We start from the raw sequence: 13,047 nt of genomic DNA on the forward strand, positions 1-13,047 counted from the left end.
CTGGCCTTTAGAAAAATAGAATGCTTCATGTAGACACTAATTAATCAATAAAATCCTAACTGGATTTTATTAAGTATTGAAAATGACATTTCAACTTAAATATTCCATGTACAACTCTGACCCCTTCCCAAGCAGCAATAAAAGCCAATTAGGGTGGTATTCATATTATAATTATGAACACTATGACCACCCTCATCGACATTAATATTTTAACAAATAAAGAGAACACAGTAAGGGAAGAATCAGGTAAGTACTCCTATATAGATGCTTCAATTTTTTGCTATTGTTGAGGGATTCAATATTACACAAAAGTGGCTTTTAAAGAATAGAAGGTTGGAATTAGAAAGCTTGAGAAAGTATCCGTGTTTTACTGACTAACTATCTGAGATCAGTGTCTCCCTCTGTAAAATGGGAATAAGAGTGGTTGTTTTCAGGACTATGCTGAAGATTAGAATTGATGTATATCAGTGATCCAGCCAAGGACTGGATGAGATGAAGTCATGCAGGAAGTGGAAGATCTAGTGTAGAATACTGAAGTCTGTGCTCCAGGAATTTTAGGAAGAAACCCAGGATTCATCAAATCCTACCTGCCATTTTCAATGCAGAAGCCCTTTTGACCACAGTCCCCAAAGATTATATTGCAACCTCTGCTTGAACACTTGAATATATTCCCTCATTGGGTACCACAGTTTCATTGCCAATATTGTTAGAGCATGCATAAGTTAACCACCTTACTGATTCTCATCAGACCTAGTTTTACCATCAACAATAACATAAACCATACTGAAATTATTTTCTAGATGAATTGTTCAGGAAATACAGTCATATGTTTAACCGACTTTGAACATAAGCTGCCTTGGGTCAAATTCTAGCCCTGTCATTGACTTGCTCTGTTCCCTTGGACTGGTTAACCTCCCCATGCTTTGCTTTTCTCATCATTAAATGTGAATAGTAATTCCTGTCTCTTCTATGCACTGTAAATATTAGCTATTTCTCCATTCCTTACCCTTACCTTTTTCATATTCTCTAACATTCTTTGTAGAATATGATGTACAAGCCTTTGTCCAGCACAATAAGACTTCCCTGGATGTCAGTTTAAACATCAAAACCCATGTTACATTGGCCATTTTGATTCTCATCTTTGTGGGATGAGCTGTGTATATCCAGATCTGCTTGACAACAAAATATTTTCCTTTTTACAGTGCAAGGTAAGGAAACAGAAGCTTAGAGAAGTGAGGTTAGGAAACTTGTCCACACTTCCCAAGTTTGTATGTGGAAGGTCGAGATCAGAGCAGTTGCAGGTGCCACAGACTTGACACTTCAGGGCTTTGGGGTCTCTCTAACATCACCATTTCCTTCTCCATAGTATCAGCCACCAGTAGGCAAAGAAAGGAAACCAGAAAAGATGATACCACAGTTGTGAGAAACTGAGATCCTGGCTTTGTAACTGGCCACCATGAAGAGGAGCATGCAAACCAGGTTTAGTAGACATCACAAAACTACTTGATCCTGTAGCAGCCAGAAAGTTTACCAGTGATACTCAGCAGTCAGGTAGGAGAATCAGGCTGACTCCTCCTGGGAAAGGCAGACTGTGGTGCTGTGATACAAACGCTCCGCTAAAAATGGTCTATTCCTTGCATACAAAGTGTAAGAGCATCTTAGCAATGAGAAAAGATGTGTGCAGTTCATCAGTGACCTTCTGAAAACAACATTTTGTTCACAAGATGAGTTCAATAGTCAGATAGGAAATCTGACTAAGACTATACTTGGGGTGGTGTCAAGAGTGATGATAACTTTAAAATCATATTATGTAATTAGTCATCTCTTTGTTTTTATATTGAATATTCTTTATAGAAATAGGCCTGGTTCTTAGGACAATAAGGACAGTGCTATCCAAATGCTGCTGAGTTAAGACTTGTTCCTAAAATGCAGCCTGAAAGGGAGGAACGTTCTTAGACTGTATCTCAAGGTGGTGTAGACTGACTGCTCTATAGACTCAAAATGTTATCTTGAATTAATTTCCAAGCATCACAAAGTCAGAAAATCATTGAGATAGGTCCTAGATCAAACCTCTTTACAATAAATCCTGGACTTCTTTTTTGGCAATAGTTCCTATGATATAAATTAAGCAAAGATATCAAAATCAAAATGATTTTTTAAGATCAAAAGTTATTATGTGAATTATTTTATAAATTAATCTATAAATTTCCCCATTATAAGCTGAAGTTTTGAAAATTTGGTTTTATATACTTTCTATATTTTAAATTAATTCTAATTTAAAGGGCCATTAAATAATCATGTAATTCCATTTATATGAAATATTCAGTATAGGACCATTCATAGTAACAGAAGGAAGATTAGTGGTTATCAGTGGTGGCGAGGAGGGGAAATGGGGAGAGGCTGCTCAATGAGTATCTGGTTTCCTTTTGAGGTGATGAAAATATTCTTAAACTAGATGTGGTTATGGTTTACAACAGAGTAAATGTCACTAATGGTAAGATTTTTTTTTTGTAATGTGTATTTTACCACAAAAAAAAATCACACAAAAAAATAACTTTAGGAATATTTTGTCCTTTGGAAGTTATTGGAGTTTCATGCCAGGGCGGGGTGGGGGGGAGGGAGGGGGAGGGGGAGGGGGGGTGGGGGGGAGGGAGGGGGAGGGGGAGGGGGGGTGGGGGGGGCGGGAACTGGGAACAAAAATAGACTCTTGTTCTAATCCTGGCTCTACCACTATGAGCTATGTGACCTTGGATGACTGGCTTGATTCCCCTGAACCTCATGAACCACATAAGCTTTTTGGAGGAACGGCTAATGCAGATCAAACACCTTGCAAAATATTTGATGTATAGCATGTGCTTAGTAATAATAATAGCCACATAGTCATGGATTCTCTAGAGTGATATAATAGGTAAAAATACAATGATTTAGAGGTTGGTTTTATTGTAAAGAAATTTGCTGAAAATATGCAGCAGTGATTCCAATGAGAATGACGATGGTGTATTCATATTAGTCCACTAAGTAATCATCTTTTATTTCTCCCTGAGCTGGAATTCAGTGCAGAGGATATTTTTGACATTTAAATAAGACAAAAAAGAAAAACATTGTCTACCCAAATTATTGAGTTTCTGGGGGTGATAGAAATACTATTTCTTGAAAAACTTAAACTATGAGGCAAAAGATCAAGTTAGTAAGTATAAAATACAAAGGATTAGATTGATAAAGAGGTATATATTTCTGGAATGTAAGAACTTTACTGACATTTCTTGAAGGGTCTAATCTTGGTTTGATGAATTGGATAAAAGATATGTGGGCCTCTCAGACGTGCTAGTAGTAAAGAATCCACCTGTCAATTAAGAAGACATAAAAGATGCAGGTCTGATCACTGGGTAGGGAAGAGCCCCTGGAGGAGGGCATGGCAACCCACTCCAGTATTCTTGCTGGAGAATCTCATGGATAGAGGAGCCTAGAAGGCTACAGTCCATAGGGTTACAAAGAGTTGGACATGACTGAAGTAACTTACCATGTATAGACGTATATATGACAACAACTAGTACAGGTACTATTGTTATCCTCCCATTTGAAATGAGAAATTTGAGGCAATTTGATTTGTTCCCTCCCCCTTATTATACATATAGTAAGATGCTAAACCAGTATTATAAATTGAGGTACTATACCTCCAGGAACCTCGGTTTTAACCACCATATAATAGCTATGTCTCTATTCCATACATCTAATTTTACTTTTGACTTGAGGCATTTTTAACTTGCATCTTTATGAAGACAAGGAATTTATTTATTTGTTGTCCATAATGTGCAGTATTTAGGATCTTAGTTCCCTGACCAGGCATTGAACCTGCACCCCTGCAGTGAAAGCATGGAGTCTTAACAACTGGACCACCATGGAAGTCCTAAGGAAAGTGTTTACTGATACTTATTAAACATGAAGTATAATAAGAACTTTATATAGTATGATTGTTGTTATTTAAACACCAAGTTGTATCTGACCCTTTTGTGACCCCATGGACTGTAGCCCACCAGACTCTTCTTTCCATGTGATTTTCCAGACAAAAATGCTGGAGTGGGTTGCCATTTCCTTCAAGGATCTTCCCAGGGATTAAACCCATGTTTCCTGCCTTGGCAGATGGATTCTTTACTACTGAGTCACCTAGGAAGTCCATATGGTATGATGCAGCTAGCTATATAGTCATCTACAATAAGCCATAAATGTTTTTCTTTGTATTCTCTTAAAATTTCTAATTCTTTCTTTTAATTTTATTGTTTTTTTTTCTTTTTTTTTTCTTTTTTAAATTTTAAAATCTTTAATTCTTACATGCATTCTCAAACATGAACCCCCCTCCCACCACCCACCCCAGAACATCTTTCTGGGTCATCCCCATGCACCAGCCCCAAGCATGCTGCATCCTGCGTCAGACATAGACTGGCGATTCAATTCACATGATAGTATACATGTTAGAATGTCATTCTCCCAAATCATCCCACCCTCTCCCTCTCCCTCTGAGTCCAAAAGTCCGTTATACACATCTGTGTCTCTTTCCCTGTCTTGCATACAGGGTCGTCATTGCCATCTTCCTAAATTCCATATATATGTGTTAGTATACTGTATTGGTGTTTTTCTTTCTGGCTTACTTCACTCTGTATAATCGGCTCCAGTTTCATCCATCTCAACAGAACTGATTCAAATGAATTCTTTTTAACGGCTGAGTAATACTCCATTGTGTATATGTACCACGCTTTCTTATCCATTCATCTGCTGATGGACATCTAGGTTGTTTCCATGTCCTGGCTATTATAAACAGTGCTGCGATGAACATTGGGGTACATGTGTCTCTTTCAATTCTGGTTTCCTCGGTGTGTATGCCCAGAAGTGGGATTGCTGGGTCATAAGGTAGTTCTATTTGCAATTTTTTAAGGAATCTCCACACTGTTCTCCATAGTGGCTGTACTAGTTTGCATTCCCACCAACAGTGTAGGAAGGTTCCCTTTTCTCCACACCCTCTCCAGCATTTATTGCTTGCAGATTTTTGGATCGCAGCCATTCTGACTGGTGTGAAGTGGGACCTCATTGTGGTTTTGATTTGCATTTCTCTAATAATGAGTGATGTTGAGCATCTTTTCATGTGTTTGTTAGCCATCCGTATGTCTTCTTTGGAGAAATGTCTATTTAGTTCTTTGGCCCATTTTTTGATTGGGTCGTTTATTTTTCTGGAGTTGAGCTGCATAAGTTGCTTGTATATTTTTGAGATTAGTTGTTTGTCAGTTGCTTCATTTGCTATTATTTTCTCCCATTCAGAAGGCTGTCTTTTCACCTTGCTTATATTTTCCTTTGTTGTGCAGAAGCTTTTAATTTTAATTAGATCCCATTTGTTTATTTTTGCTTTTATTTCCAGAATTCTGGGAGGTGGATCATAGAGGATCCTGCTGTGATTTATGTCTGAGAGTGTTTTGCCTATGTTCTCCTCTAGGAGTTTTATAGTTTCTGATCTTACAGCAAGAAACTTCTGGGAAATTTTGTTGTGGACAACTAAATATTTGTATTAGGTGTTCAGTGTCCTTTTTGTAGCTTTTCCCTTCTAGACATTTTGAGATTTTATTTCATGGAAAAAAAGCCCAGAAAGATTAAAAGCTGAGTAAGAAGTAAATACTATTTTAATAATCTTGAGGAGACCTCTGTAATCATCCAGAAAGCAGATGTTACCATTTAGGATGTCACTGGGTACAAGTTGTAGAACACACTATGAAACTGACTTAAATGGTAGAGAATTTACTGTTTCACATAAAAGTCTTCTAGAGCCAGACTATATTTGGTACAAATGTGTAAAAGCTCAATACTGACTTCTGGGACACACACACTTTCTCCTTCCTGCCTCCAGCACTATCTTCAAGGTGTTGGCTTTCATTTGGAGATGTGTTACTTCCTCTTTGCAGGAGGAGAACTTCACCTCCCAGCATCACATCCTAACACAACTGTGCATAACACAGAAAACTGTATTCAGTATCTTGTAATAACCTATAGTGGAAAAGAATATACACATGTGAATAAACACATCACTTAGCTGTACACCTGAAGGTAATACAAAGTTGTAAATCGAGTATACTTCAATTAAAAGATCATATGATCCTCTTGATCGATAGAGGAAATTCATTTAACAAAATTCAGCACTCTTATATAACAAAAGTTCTGAATTACATGGATATAGAAGGGGAAAAATCTCAGCAAAATAAAGGCCATATATAACAAACCCACAATTAATATCATACTAAGCAATGAAAAGCTGAACAATGAAAAGTTTACCTAAGATCAAGAACAAGACACAGATTTTCACTTTCATGACTCCTATTCAACATATTACCAGAAGTCTTCAGTTCAGTTCAGTTGCTCAGTCCTGTCTAACTCTGCAACCCCATGAAGCACAGCACACCAGGCTTCCCTGTACATCACCAACTCCAGGAGTTTACCCAAACTCATCTCCATCGAGTCGGTGATACCATCCAGCCATCTTATCCTCTGTCATTCCCTTCTCCTCCTGCCCCCAATCCCTCCCAGCATCAGGGTCTTTTCCAATGAGTCAACTCTTCATATCAGGTGGCCAAAGTATTGGAGTTTCAGCTTCAGCATCAGTCCTCCCAATGAACACCCAGGACTCATCTCTTTTAGGATGGATTGGTTGGATCTCCTTGCAGTCCAAGGGACTCAAGAGTCTTCTCCAACACCACAGTTCAAAAGCATCAATTCTTCAGCTCTTAGCTTTCTTCACAGTCCAACTCTCACATCCATACATGACCACTGGAAAAATCATAGCCTTGACTAGACAGACTTCTGTTGACAAAGTAATGTCTCTGCTTTTTAATATGCTATCTAGGTTAGTCATAACTTTCCTTCCAAGGAGTAAGCATCTTTTAATTTCATGGCTGTAATCACCATCTGCAGCGATTTTGGAGCCCCCAGAAATAAAGTCTGATACTGTTTCCACTGTTTCCCCTTCTATTTCCCATGAAGTGATGGGACCAGATGCCATGAACTTCATTTTCTGAATGTTGAGCTTTAAGCCAACTTTTTCACTCTCCTCTTTCACTTTCATCAAGAGGCTTTTTAGTTCCTCTTCACTTTTTCCCATAAGGGTGGTGTCATCTGCATATCTGAGGTTATTGATGCTTCTCCCAGCAATCTTGATTCCAGCTTGTGCTTCTTAGCCAGAGCATTAGGCAATAACAAGAAACAAAAGGCAACCAAATTAGAAAGGAAAAAGTAAACCTGTCTCTGCACATGACATGACCCAATATATAGAAAACACTAAAGACTTCACCAAAAATGTTAGGGCTAATTAATGAATTCAGTACAGTTTCAGGATATAAAACCAACATGTAAATAAGTTGTGTTTCAACACAAAAACAATTAAAACTCTGAAAGACACATAACAATATGCTGCTAACAATAGCATCAAAAAGAGTAAAAATTTAGGAATAAATTTAACAAGGAAGTGAAAGATCTGTATACTGAAAACTACAAGACTTTGATGAAATAAATTTAAGCAAACACAAGTAAATGGAAAGATACTATGTGTTCATGGCTCAGAAGAAGTAAGATGGTTAAAATGCCCATTCTACCCAAAAATATCTATATATTCAGTGCAGTCCTTACTAAAACTTCATGGGTATTTTTCCTCAGGGTACAAAAAAAATCCTAAAATTAGTATGGAACCACATAAGAATAGCTAAAGCAATTTTGAGAATAAAATAAAATTAGAGGCTTCACACTTTCTGATTTCAATCTATATTACAAAGCTATAGTAATCAAAACACAGGTATATAAACAGACGCACAGGCCAATGGAATAGAATAGAGAGCCCAGAAATAAATCCATGCATATACAGTCACCTGGGCTTCTCTAGTGTCTCAGTGGTAAAGAATCCACCTGGCAATGTAAGAGTTTAGTTCAGTTCAGTCACTCAGTCATTTCCAACTCTTTGGAATCCCATGGACGGTAGCATGCCTGGCTTCCCTGTCCATCACCAACTCCTGGAGCTTGTTCAAACTAATGTCCTTTGAGTCGGTGAGGCCATCCAACCACCTCATTCTCTGTCCTGCCATCCCCTTCTCTGCCTGCCTTCAATCCTTCCAAGCATCACGAACTTCCCAATGAGTCAGTTCTTCAAATCAGATGGCCAAAGTACTGGAGCTTCAGCTTCAGCGTCAGTCCTTCCAATGAATATTCAGCACTGACTTCCTTTCAGATTGATTGGTTTGATCTCCTTACTCTCCAAGGGACTCTCAAGAACCTTCTACAACACCACAGTTCAAAAGCATTAATTCTTTGGTGGTCAGCTTTCTTTATGGTCCAGGTCTCACATCCATACATGATTCCCACAAAAAAAAACCATAGATTTGACTAGATGAAAATTCATAGGCAAACTAATGTCTCTGCTTTTAATACGCTGTCTAGGTTGGTCATAGCTTGTCTTCTAAAGATCAAGCATCCTTTAATTTCATGTCTGCATTCACCATCTGCAGTAATTTTGGAGTCCCCCAAAATAAAGTATGTCACTTTTTCCATTGTTTCCCCATCTATTTGCCATGAAGTGATGGGATCAAATACCATGATCTTAGTTTTCTGAATGTTGAGCCAGCTTTTTCACTCTTCTCTTTCACATTCATCAAGAGGTTCTTTAGTTCCTCTTCACTTTCTGCCATTAAGGAGGTGTCATCTGCATATCTGAGGTTATTGGTATTTCTCCTGCAATCTTGATTCCAGTATGTGTGTCTTCCAGTAAGACATTTCACAAGACACACACTGCAAATAAGTTAAATATGCAAGGTGATATTATACAACCTTGACATACTCCTTTCCCAATTTGGAACCAGTCCATTGTCCCATGTCAAGATCTAACTGTTGCTTCTTGGCCTGCTTACAGATTTCTCAGGAAGCAGGTTAGGTGGTCTGATACTCCCATTCATTGAAGAATTTTCTATAGTTTGCTGTCCACACACAGTCAAATGTTTTAGCATACTCAATGAGTAAAAGTAGATATTTTTTTGGAATTCCTTTTCTTTTTCTTTTTTTTTTTTAGTTTTTTATTTTTTTAATTTTAAAATCTTTAATTCTCACATGTGTTCCCAAACATGAACACCCCTCCCATCTCCCTCCCCATAACTCTTTCTGGGTCACCCCCATGCACCAGCCCCAAGCATGCTGTATCCTGCCTCAGACATAGACTGGCAATTCAATTCTTACATGATAGTATACATGTTAGAATGCCATTCTCCCAAATCATCCCATCCTCTCCCTCTCCCTCTGAGTCCACCTTTGCTTTTTCTATAATCCAACAGATATTGACAATTTGATCTCTGTTTCCTCTGTATGAAACTAGATCCCATTTTATACCACTCTCAAAAATTAAATAAAAGTGGATTAAAGACTTAAATATAAGCCCCAAAATTATAATGTTCCTAGAGGAAAATACAATGGAAAGTCTCCTTGATATTGATCTTGGCAAGAAACAAAAATGTAAAAATAAATAACTACAATCACATTACATCAAAAAATATCTGGACAGCAAAAAAAGCATCAATTTATGGAATGGGAAAATGGGAGTTAATATTAGAAATATATAAGGAACTCATGCAAGTCAATAGCAAAATAATAACAATGGGAGTACAACCTGAACAGACATTGTTCTAAAGAAGATATAGATGGTCAACAAGCACATGAAGGTGTTCACCATCACAAATAATCAGAGAAACGAAAATCAAAGCCACAATGGGATATCACCTCATAACTGTTAGAATGGTTATTATGAAAAAGAGAAGAGATTAAAAAGTATGTGGAGAAAAGGGAACTATTTTGTTCCATTGGTGGAAATGTAAATTGGTCAAACATTATGGAAAACAGTATAGCATCCTCAAAAAATGAAAAATAGAGCTACCATATAATCCAACAACTCCACTTCTGAGTATATATCTAAAAGAAATCAAACCACTATTTTGAAAAGATATACACATCCCATGTTCATTGAAGCATTATTCACATGCTGCTGCTGCTGCTAAGTCACTTCAGTGGTGTCCGACTCTGTGCGACCCCATAGACGGCAGCCAACCAGGCTCCTCCATCCCTGGGATTCTCCAGACAAAATTCCCTGGTAGCCCAGTGGTTAGGATTCTGGGCTTTCACTGCCATGACCTGGGTTCAGTCCCTGGTCAGGAAACAGATCCAGCAAGCCACATGGCATGGTGAAAAAAAAAAGAAAAAAGTGTATATATACACATATATATGTGTATATATACAATGGAATATGACTCAACTTTTATAAAAAGGAAATCCTGCCATTTGCAACATGGATATTAGATCTGTGTAATATAATAGTTAGCATAGTGACCTCAGTTGGCAATATTTATTATATGATTGAAATTTGCTATGAGTAGATCTTCGACCCCATAGACTGTAGCTTACCTGGTTCCTCTGTCCATGGGATTTTCCAGGCAATAGTACTGGAGTGGGTTGCCATTTCCTTCTCCAATGAGCAGACCTTAAATGTTCTCACAACACACATATACACACACACTGTAAAAATGTGAAGTGATGAATGTTATCAAAGTAACACTTTTGTAACACATACATATTTCAAATCACCACATTGTATACCTTGAACTTCTGGGGTGGCTCAGATGGTAAAGAATAAGCCTTAATCATTATCTGTATGCCTGAATCCATATACCTTAAACCTACACAATGTTGTATGTCAATTTTATCTCAATAAAGCTGGGGAAAATATAGAAAATATCTTTAATATAGAGGAAAATGGCTTTTGGTAATCTAGGAAACTGTGTCAAATATTGTAGGTCTTAGGTTCATGCAGCCCTTTCTACTTGCTCCTCAAATCTAAATCTAAAAGCCAAAAAAATTAAAAAAATAAAAAAATAAATAAATCTAAAAGCCAGAATTCCCATGAATACAGAGGCAGACTGTGAAAACAATAACAAATTAACAGGTTACTGCCTAAAGAGAGGGACTCACCAGCTTGGTTTTACCTATAAATTGCAGACAGATTAAAGATGTAGCAGGAGGGTCTCCGCTTGTCAGTTTGAAGACCTTTCCTTTGTACTTTTCAAGAAGCAACAGCGCAAGAGTGTCCTTTACACATAAGCAATGTATGTGAAAATAGAAAGTTTAGGACTTGTCAGAAGGACACAGACCCTCAGTGGGGTTCAATTAATTGTCTGGATTCTGATCAATCAGAATATTTAATGTCTTTTTCCATGAGAGATTTTGATCAAGGGATAAAGAGTCTAGCAAGTTGGCGGGAAAAAGAATAGCAAGCATTCCCCTGCCCCCATATTAGTATTCTTGGCTGGAATTATTTTTGATTGATTGGTGTCAAGTGTCTGTGAGTTCTCCTGATCCTCCTCTGTGTGCACCTACCTATTTTGCCTCATCTCATTTAATTTAGAAAAAAAAAAAAGGCATTCATGTATTAGAACAGTTACTTCTCTCTGAAGAAAGTGCTTGTTCTTTGCACATGCAAATGCTCAAAATTCATTTTCAAATCAAGTCTCTATACATTGATACTTCTGAGGCCTTGAATCTTTCATCATGCTCTAAAAATTGTTCACTTCATTTTTTTATGGTGCTGGAGCTGTTTTAGAACTGCCTGCCTGGCTCTTTAATGTCTCTCTCGCATCTGAGTATAATCGAGAGTTGGGCCATAAAGAAGGCTGGACATTGAAGAATTAATGCTTTTGAACTGTGGTGTTGGAGAAGGTTCTTGAGAGTCCCTTGGACTGCAAAGAGATTAAACCAGTCAATCCTAAACAAAATCAATCTTGAATACTCATTCGAATGACTGATGTTGAAACTGAAGCTCCAATACTTTCACCACCTGATGGGGAGAACTGACTCAATAGAAAAGACCCTGATGCTGGGAAAGACTGAAGACAGGAGGAGAAGGGGACAACAGAGGATGAGATGATTGGATGTCATCATTAACTCAGTGGGACATGAGTTGGAGCAAGCTCTGGGAGATGGTGAAGGACAGGAAGCCTGGCATGCTGCAGTCCATGGAGTCGCAGTGTCAGACATGACTGAGCGACTGAACAGTAAGTCTGAGTTTTGGGTCCGTGTGTTGAATCACTGCATCAGTGAAGAATATTTGACTTTAGGGATGCAAATTACAAACAACGTCTTTGTTTTGAAAAAATACTTCTGATTGAGATCTGAGCAGAAATTTAACTGTAGACTCCTTGAGTAGAGTCATAACATCCTGTGTGACACTGTTTAGCATCATCTCCCAGACCCCCAAAAGCAAAGGGGGCATTAACAGTTAATCACTGCAGGTCACTCTGGTCTCTAGGAACTGATAATATAAAGCTAGAAATGAATTTCAATTGCTTTTCCAAGGTGTTAGTCTAAAGAGAGTCACACACAGGTAAGGGTGATACAATATGAATTTAGAGATTTGAACAAAATAGCACAGAGGCTACAGAAGAGATAGATCCTAAGTGTTTAGAGCAGCCATCAGATTTCTGTAATTACTGTACCTTGCATAGATGTTAGTGATTGGTCATCTACCTAGCCCTATTTGTGTGTATAAAAACTAGAAAATTACTTGAAACTCAGTTATAAGTCTCCAATCTAAATTTCAACAAAGCTGTTGTCTTGGAAAATATGTGATAGGCCACTGAGTGGACAAGTGAGATTGTCTTCATGCCCATAGAAATAAAAGTAATACACACACAAAGATCCCTCTTTAAAGAAGGCTCAAATTTTCCTTCTTCAATAAAACTGCTCATTTTCTCTTTGCTCCTGTAATTTGTCTTTGCCACACAAATGTGAAACATTTTAATGAAGTCCTACTGTTCAAAATAAAGAGCATTTTGAAGCCTTATGAAACCCTCAGAAAGCTCACTGAGAGTTTCTGAAAGCTGTCTAAACTCACTGGGCCATCCTGGATTGGTTCTTGCGTTGCTACAAGATATTATTACTGAACTGGAAAATTTTTAATGTATTGATATTAGACAAAAGCCTAATAAAAAAGAC

The sequence above is a fragment of the Ovis canadensis genome, chromosome 2 (genome assembly GCF_042477335.2).
Source record: "Ovis canadensis isolate MfBH-ARS-UI-01 breed Bighorn chromosome 2, ARS-UI_OviCan_v2, whole genome shotgun sequence".
In the NCBI taxonomy this organism is placed as follows: domain Eukaryota; kingdom Metazoa; phylum Chordata; class Mammalia; order Artiodactyla; family Bovidae; genus Ovis; species Ovis canadensis.